Genomic DNA, 9,590 nt, shown 5'->3' with positions numbered 1-9,590 from the left:
GCTTTATGAAAGAGAAAACCCATCTCTGTGGGCTCTCAAGCCACCGCCGTAATGTCATGAGGCGATGGGGCCAAGACCGATGGTCTAACGTGTGTTCACAGCAGCATTTGTCAGGAAACTTCATATGCCCTCTATGCGCTCAGTGTTTCCAGAAAGAGCCGGGAATGTTTAACATTCATTATTTGCCCCAAGAAAACGTATTGAATATTTGTTGCAGGAAAGTTTATAGATCAAAGATTTGAAAGTCATTTCTTTGATGGCTGATTTCCTGAATTTTTCAAAAGCAAAACCTGTTTTCTATAAAATAAATTAATTTCTGCTTCACTGAGACCTGAATTAACATCAACTTCTCCAAGGTCAGGCAACAATATCTGACTAGGGTCTCAGTCAGACGACCTGATTCATACTGTTCATTTTCAATGATGTGAACAGGGGGAAAAAAATCCTCAATTAAAACATAAAAAGAGGGGCGCCTGGGTGGCTCAGCGGGTTAAAGCCTCTGCCTTCGGCTCAGGTCATGATCCCAGGGTCCTGGGATCGAGCCCCACATAGGGCTCTCTGCTCCGCGGAGAGCCTGCTTCCTCCTCTCTCTCTCTGCCTACTTGTGATCTCTGTCTGTCAAATAAATAAATAAAATCTTTAAAAAAAAAAAAAACATAAAAAGAGAACCTCTCCAAATGTAATCCATTTTTCGATAGCACTCAGGCAGAGGATATGCAGAAGGAAGTGATTTTGAGTGTGTTTTCTCTGCTTACAAGTGGAGATGTTAATAATTAAATGTGTTTCCAGGAATAACGATCTACTCAAGTACAAAGGAACTAAATGTTTCTATTAGGCATTTAAGTGGCTGAAATCGGTAGGCACCAGGTCTCTCCCCATCCACGGACACCCTGTCCTAGGGGCAGGAGAAGGTTCTACACTTTAAGCTAAAAGCAAGTAAACGCACCCGCACGTATCTTTCCCCGCCTCTCCCCATGCCCTCCTCGTGGGCCCGGCCTTGACCCCCCCATGTCTACACTCCAGCCTTAAACGCTGCATCACCCCGCCCTGTCCGTCCCGCAGAGCAGATTTCAGGGCCACGTTGTCTGCAGCTAACAGCCGTCTCTCCCTTCTCGGATGTCTGGCTCCATCCATAGGGTCCGCACCGGCTTCCACTCTCCAATCCTGTCCGGATGGGAATAAAAACAAACCCACCACCACCAAATCTCCCTCGTCAACATCAAAACGATAATGGTTTGAAGATGCTTCCCATTGAGGGGCGCCTGGGTGGCTCAGTGGGTTAAGCTGCTGCCTTCGGCTCAGGTCATGATCTCAGGGTCCTGGGATCGAGTCCCGCATCGGGCTCTCTGCTCGGCAGGGAGCCTGCTTCCCTCTCTCTCTCTGTCTGCCTCTCTGCCTGCTTGTGATCTCTGTCAAATAAAATCTTTAACAAAAAAAAGAAAATGCTTCCCATTGAGAGACGTGCCTTACAGAACATGTGAGAAAAACCATTCTTTCCATTGTTCCCCTTCCCCGGTGGCCAGGAGGAACACGCTTTCGGAGGGAGCGTCAGGACCCCTCCCTCCCTCCATCCATGCACCCAAATTCCAGTTTGGAGAGGGCAGGCTGGAGAAAACAGCTTATCACTTTTGAGCTACAGGGTATTTCCAGAGAACACCCCACAGACACGCAGGACACCCCAGGACACCCTGCTTCCTCTCCTTGGCCGTTGTCTTTACTCCCTCCCCCTCCCCCGCCAACACGCGGAATGCACAGGGCAAGCAAATTAGTGCTATTCTTTTTAGAAAATCTGATTAAGGGAGTGACCTCGATGTTGGTCTAATACAACTATAAACAAAGTCTAGAAACGGACTGACTGGGGTCGACCCCACTGTCTCCATCACGAGAAAGACCAAGTGAGCTCGGCGAGAATCCCAGGGGTGGCCGGCGGCTCCCCCGGATAGAAGGGGACCGTGGGGCCTCGGCGTGTCTCCAGCCACCTGAGGACAAGCCCGCTGTCCTTGATGACACAGACTAGTGGCAGCAACTGTCGTACTATCCCTGATCACCAAGATCAGGTCCTAAGATGGGCCTTACTTGCAACACCCACCGCCCGCCCACCGCACTGTCCCTTTGCCAACTAGTCTGTGTTCCTCCCGGCTTCTTCCGCAGCAAAACCAACCTACGGATGCTTTACTCCATGTGCATTGTCTTGAGTTTTGCAGTTAGAGCCTTCCTATTTGGGAATTTAGGAGGCAAACAGGAAGAGGGGTTATTTGTGTCCAACCCTAATTCAAAGAATCAGCAAAGGTTTTCGTCTAAGTAAAGATGCAGAGTAGAAGATGCGCGTCAGATGCTGCCCAGTCTAGCCCTAACTGCAGCCAAGTCCTATCTGGAGAAACAAGTGTTCCTTAATCTGGCTTCTCAGATTCCCCAAACCAGCAGCTCTGTGGCTCGGGGGCTGGGGCTGAATGGAGACAAGTCCCAGCGGAGGCAGAGGTGGGAGAGATGCGAACTGCTTTCAGAAAAAATACCACCAGCTGCGAACTGCGCACGTTAGTACACAGAAAGGCTTCCCCCCTCCAGAGCCCGGGAATATAGCCGGACCCTCTGCTGAGGCAGAAGGGCGCCACGGCCCCCCAGCGAGCTTACAGGGGACCCCCTCTGCAGCTTCCAGCTCCCAGAAATCCAGTTTCTGGTTGGCTTGTTATTTAAGTAGCAGCCCAGGACTTGACCTCATGACCCTGAGATCAAGACCGGAGCTGAGACCAGGAGTCGGACACTGGACCCACTGACCACCTGTCCCCAGGTGCTCTGGAGATCTGCTCTGACGTTCTAGCACCTGATGCATGGTTTGCGAGCTGTTCTCCTCAGTGCGGAGGGAATCGGCTCCCCGTGAACGCGGTCCTGTTCTTTCCATGGAAACAGTGTGAAAGCTTCTCTCCCTGCCGCCTGAGAAAGGAAAGAGCCTCCGAGGGCTGATGACCCCCAGGGAAAGATGCTCCTGTGAGGTGGATACTGCCGAGATTTCCCAAAGAAGAGGGGAGAGCGCGCGGGGCTGCCTCCGTGAAGCAGCCCGAGAAGCTCCGAACCATGCACCTGCCGGGAGCAGGTGTCCGCACCCCGGCCTCAAGCGAGCCCCTCCCTCCGGCAGCCCTGCCGCCGGCACCCCAGCGCCTCAGGCCCCGGTTCCTCCGCAGCCCAGAGGGGTTCACTCTCTACCGCGTCGCCCTCACTCGTTCTCCCTCACCGACCTCCCCCCATCCCAGCCGTGATTCATCCTCACATTCAGTGTATGGTTTCCGGTAAGGAAGCTCTTCGGGCGAGCGGGACGACAGCGCTTCCACAGGCCGGACTCTGTGCAGGGCCCCCGGGCTCCCTGGCCAGGGTCCGGCGGTGTAGACGCGGCGGCGTGCTGGTCACCCGTCTCCGGGACGGGGGTCGGGAAGCCCTCGTGTGCGCCGACCTCTGGTAGGAAAACCCGGACCACAGCGAGGCTGAAACGACCCGCGTGAGGTCACGGGATTCGGGGTGGGGGCAACACGCTCGTGCAAGGGGCTGGAGCCCGCGTGGGTCACCGACGCCCCCGGTGCAAGAGGCTGGAGCCCGCGTGGGTCACCGACGCCCCCGGCAGCCTTCTGAGCGCCCGCGGCTCTGGGAAGGGAACGTCAGGGATCCGGATTCTAGCTGTTTCCCAAACTTGATTAAACAATTCTCCCCCGCCTTCCTCACCCCCAACCATTCTCCGTGTGGAGGACAAGGATGGACGGAGGGGGTTACGCGTCAGAGATCCAACCAACTTTCTTGGGGTAGAGCTGGGTCCGTGGAGGCGTCGAGGCCCCGTCCCCGCCCCCCGCGCCAGTCCCGCTCCTCCTCCCTCTTCTAAGCGTCCAGGAGGCAGACGGAGGCTGTGGATTCGTCGACCCCCACGGAGGGGGGTCTAGGCCCCTCCCTCTAAGTGCCTACCCACAGACTGTGGTGGAGGTGAGGCTGGCCAGTCTGTGGCCTCCCAAGAACAGGAGCTCCCCTTTCCTGGCTCTGGAAGCACTTGCTCCCGACCCCACGGGCCCTGCTGGGGGGACTCGCACGCAGCCCCTGGACGGGTTTGTGAGAGAAGAACCAAGGCCAAGGCGTCGGCCCCACTGATGGTGTCTAGGACCGAAGCCCCATTCAGGGGCCAGCATCTTGCTCCTAAGCTTGCCCGTGAGTCCTCAGGGGACAGAACCCCCAGCTCGAGCTGAACCTGCCGGCTGATGCCACCCAGAGCAGAGAGGGGTCACCCCGGCATCCTGTCAAAGCTGCATGGTCTGGAGCCAAGGGACGGGCCACTGTTGTTTCAAGCCACTAAACGTGGGGACGGTGCGGAAGGCAGCGGTGGATAATCCAAAGAGTTACCAAGCGCCTCTCTCTCACCTCACTGTGACAAACCCTGTTAACACCAGGATTAACCCCTGCAGGGCCGTCCGCATGAACGACCTCTGCCCCCTCGGGCTCCTCTCCCCGTTCAAACTCCTGGCGTCTCAGTGAGACAGCGCTGGTGCCCTCTCCTCCTCGTCCCCAGCGCCCCCGTGCCCACCACGGGGTTAAGTAAACTCTCTTCTGTGACACTATGTGAGTCACTTACTGTGTGGTTCACAATTCTACTTCTTATCTGAAAAGTGTAAGGCCAAATAGTTCTTATTTTAGAAAGGTAATAGAATCCAAATATTAAACACTGCATCAAATTTGTTGTGGGCCTTACACCACCTTGTAATCAAATACAGTCACATTTCACCAGTGAAATACACAAGTATTCACATTAAATAAAAACCATAAATAGGAAAACTAAATAGACTTTAGGAAATACAGAGGAGACGCTGTGGACCCAAGTACTAAATTCTAGGCTGATCCTAGATCCCTTCTCCTGGCCACTGAATTCCTGGAGGACAGGACGTGCCGTTGGGCATGGTTACTCTCTGCCTGGCTCATCATGGATTCCCAAAAGGAGCATGCTGGCTTCGTCACACACAGCCCCCCACCCCCACCCCAGGGGAGCTATTGAACACGGCCTCTAGTTCTGGAACCACGTTGTTTTCTACGTTGTTTTCCGGGGTAGAAAACGACTCGTACCTCCAGCCTTGGTTTTATTTGGGCCAATGATCTGAGCTCACAGCTCTTTGCTCAATTTTAATAAGATTTGGTAAAGGACCCAGAATCGAGGGAGAGGAGGTCACCAGGAGTATGAGACGATAAGACAGAAAGCCAAACCACGAGGAATATCATCCGCGTCAGCGCTGGGGTGAGTCTGTTTCCGACTCCGTCTGCTACGTAAGCTTCGTTCAGGAATCCCGGCCTGGACAGTGATTTCAGATCCATAACTTCCGCTTAACACTGTGCACTTGTAAGGGGACACACAATATCATTGGCGAGGCATTCGGTACTTCTCTGAGCGCTCAGGTGAGGACGGAGATGGTCTCATCGCCCACCTCCAGCGCCTCTGCCGGCTTCCAACCTGTTCACCCCTCATCCCCCCCGTGACTAGCGCTGATGCGCGCAGCAGGCCTCTTCCTTCCTTCTCGGGTCTCTCGCCTGCTGGGACACGTCGTTCGCTTCTTCATTCCCGGTCCCGGGCGTCATGGAGCTTCTTCCGAGTCTAGTAGAGAAGCAGGCCGCGAAGGGATCGATACCCAAGTCGTGACTCAGGACCGTGACCAGCACGTGATGGACTAGGACAGGCAGGACAAACCCGAAATAGAAGGGACCCCCCTCGGGGAGTGTCAGAAAACACTGCCCAGGGAGGGACTCTGAGGCCTCCCACAGGCCAGCTGCCCGTCCCCACGTCCTCTAGCGTCGTCCGTCCCAACCCACGCGCCACTTTGTCCCTGTGGCAACCTTTGACTGGCTGAGCCGCCACCTTATCGCCTCCATCCCTCCTGTGGACAGACCCTCCCCTCTACCTCTGTGCCTCGTCTTTCCTACAGTCTCCCCGGCAGCCCGCTTGCCGCCGCGGCTGTCTACACCCCAGAGTGGCTGTAGCTGGGTGTGGTCTACACTGGCGGTCGTTCCCGTGTCCTCCAAGCCGCTCCTCCCTTCTCACGCGGCTTCCTGGTGATCCTCACGGAGGCTCATTGCTTTCCATTCGAGGAGAGCTGGACTTTGCTCTTAAGACACACAGATGCTTGTCCCTGGAGTACAACCTAGGAAGGCTGCCTTGCCAGCTGAGAAATTGTATTAACTGTAGAGATATTACTGAGTTTAATTTGATTTTTCGGACATTGTTGCCATTTCAGCTCCTGCTGGAGTAAATGTCTCACCGATTTTTGGAGGGGGACAGCGACGCTTCTGGAGACAAGAAGCTGACACTCTCACAGGGTTCTTTTCACTGTTGCTCCGGCTGCGCAGCATTTCCAAGCTCTGTGGGTCCAACCGGAGACTCGGAGGTGGGCTTCTCCGGTGGTTCTGAGGAGAGAAAATCCTGTCTGTGCTTCGGATCTCAGACCTACATTTTGTAATCGATCTCTTTCTTTCTTTCTTTCTTTCTAATTGTATTTTTCATTTCACTTTCTTTCTGGCTTTTTGCAGCATTTTGTAAAGCGCTTGGCCAAACTATGAGGAGCTCAGGGGCAGGAAGAGGACCCCACGGTTTTGCGTGGGAGAAACCCGCCGTGGCTGCTGTGAGGCGGGGGAAGCCCGCGTGGTGGGGGCACCGAGGGCGTCTGCTAGAGGCTGACCACAGAGGTCACACGCGGTGACGTAGCTGGGGAGCTACGTTCTTTAAATTATTTCTTTGGAAATAAACTTACAGAGAAGCTGCGGTAATGGCGAGGAGCCCCCGAGACCCCGGACCCAGACTCATGTAATACTGTGGTGCCGCGTTCCTGCGGGTCCTTCTTCCCGGGCATGTGACAATGAGTGGTTGCTGCCGCCCTTACTCTGCGGTAACTCAACACCCGCTGAGCAAAGGCTTCTCACACCAACTGCACAGTCACCGGCACGGGGAAGGGCACGGGGAATGGGGCTCCTGCCTCCCCGACGGGTTGCGATGCCTGCAGGCAGCCGTGCCCAGCGCTGCGCCCCTCCTGCTGGGGATGCGGTCGCCCACCTGGTCCATCCCCTCCCCACCGTCTGGAACGGCTCCCACTCTCGGAGGACTGTCCCGTTGCCGGGCCCCCTCTTAGAGCTGCTCTGTTCAGGTGCAAGTTCTCTTTTCGCAGCTTCCCCTTCTCAGACCGTGACCCTGGCTCAGGCGAGAAGCGTGTCAGGGCCACCGATGCTGAGGGCGCAGGACGCTTCCTTGAGCTGAACAGCTTCTGGCAGGGAAGCCAGAGCGGAGGGGACGGGGGCTGGGGACATGTCTGAGCCCAGGCTTACTCTCCAGCGGCCGGAGTGCCCAGGTGTCCGCATGCGCACACCGCGGGGACCAGGCGTGAGGACCACACAGCAGATGGTGAGTTTCTGCCTTTTCCGTCCTGGGCTCTCCCGGGGGAACCGGAGCGCCTCCTGCCAGAGATGCCCATCCGTGGCCCCCGGGGGAACGTCCATTGCCACAGCGATGCTCAGGAAACAGCTCTCGGGAAGGAGGTTCCTGGCAGAGGGAGGAGCCCCTGCTCCAGCTGCCCAGGGGACAGGTCCCAGCAGGGCAGTGGAGGCGGGTGCTGTCAGCAGGTGTGTGGGTGCAGCCTCCGGGTCCTGAGTCTGAGTGGACGAGCCGCTTGGCCTCCCGATGGTCCATGTCGTGCCCCATCTGAATCTTGTCCTGTGGTCCTCGCTCGGTGCTTGCGACGATACCCATGTAATCACTTTGTGAGTGATGAAGCGTGGTACACGTGTGACCCTTCCTTAGTTATTGTGATGATGTGACCTTGAAAATGAATCCTCGAGGCTCCAAGAAGGGTCCATCGTGGACACATCTGTCCTTCAGCAGCCATTCTCCTCAGCCTCCTGTGAGATCCCTTTGCTTCCGCCACATGCGACCACATGTCCTGTCCTCCCCACTTGGGGACACTGCCTCTGGGCTGCCACGGGACCTGTTCGCTCTGAGAAAGAGGGCGCATCCCTCCCCCTTCTTTCCTACACCCCTACATTTGGCTCAGGCCACGCAATTCCAGGCAGGCACGTATAGCCCGGCTTCACCCAGAAAAGGAGCCCACAGGGAAGAGGATGTGAGCTGAAGCTTTAGGTGAGGGATAAAAGGAGTGACGTGAATTTGGGGTGCAGGGGCCTATGGCCATCAGCCAGCCTGCCAGGCTTTCCTGCCCTGTTCTGATCCTGGCTGCAGCTTGTAACCTTCTTTGTCCCCTTGGTTCCCAGGCAAGCACCCTAAGGCCAGCAGCTTTCAGAAAAAGCCAAGACTATCAGCTCGAGAAAGTTCCTCTCACCGTCCTGTCGTGAGAACTTTGATTATCGTCATTATGTCGTGAGCTTCGACGTCGGACTTGCACACGAGAAGTCCTTGATCATGAGTGGAAGTTGTACACATGACTGTCTGCTCACAAAACCTGCAGTCCGGCTCCTGACCCGGACTGGACTTCTCATTCCTTTTGCTCCCATAGTGACATGTATTTTCAACAACTCTAACGGTGTCTGAACTGGAACTCTTAGGCGACGTGAGCTTTCTGAGGATGGAGAGTGCTGGGAACTGACGGACTCCTTCAATACGCAAACGTGTGTTCTTTCTGTAACAGAAAGGCCTTTGAACTGACAAATCTTGTACTTAATAAAGCATCTGCAGACCCCTAAGTCACAAGTGACTCCGCGCTGTGGCTGTGGTCTGGGAATCAGGGGATCGATTCTCAGTGTGCCTGGAATTGGGAGCCAAGCCACTTGGTGAATTTATGATCATGCATGGCCTGTTAGCTCCCCGTCCCTGCTAGACGGGACGCTTCCCTTGACTCTGCCGGTGGCTTTTGCTCGGGCACCTGCAGCAGCGATGCCCCCAGAGCCCATCCGCAAGCACCTCCCCGTGAGTCTGCACGGGGCTTCTGCCCAGCCGTTGAAATTGCGCTTGGAGCCCACTTTGTCTCAGAGGTGTGATGTCTCCTTTGACAGAAATAAGCGGACTCGTGCATTCTTTGATTTTCTTGGGACCATGTAACTAACAGATAAAGAAATTCTGGATTTGCACATAGCTTTATCTAACTTAAGGTTACTATCTGTGGTCCTTCCACTGACAAAAAGTAAAACTTTAAAGGAAAAGAGATGTTGTCTTTTTAATAACCTTGCTCTGGGAAAACCTGAGGAAAGTCTGGAAAAAAATCTGCATTCAAGTAACAAAGTTTGATTTGGCAAAATCTAAGAAAAGACAACCGAGTGGAAACAATAGAGCAAAAGATAAAAACAGCATTTCATGGAAGAAAAGTCACAAATGAACAGGAAAGGTAAGAAAAGTCCTTTAACCTTACTCAGAGCTTATTTGTAAATGAATTGTGATTTGAAATGCAAATCCCAACCCTCGGTCCTGCATCTTACACCAGCAGGTCAGGGCTAAGCACCCATGAGGCCTGAGGCTGCAGGGCTATGAGAACAGCTCTGACCTCATCTCCAACCCCACCGGAGCTTCTATGAGGCGCCTGAAAGACTGCCCGGCACTTTTGTTCCTACACTCGCGCCCCAGGGAAAGCGTCCCCACCTGC

This window comes from Mustela erminea, chromosome 9 (assembly GCF_009829155.1).
Source record: "Mustela erminea isolate mMusErm1 chromosome 9, mMusErm1.Pri, whole genome shotgun sequence".
Taxonomy (NCBI): Eukaryota; Metazoa; Chordata; class Mammalia; order Carnivora; family Mustelidae; genus Mustela; species Mustela erminea.
This window is presented reverse-complemented; position numbering follows the sequence as displayed.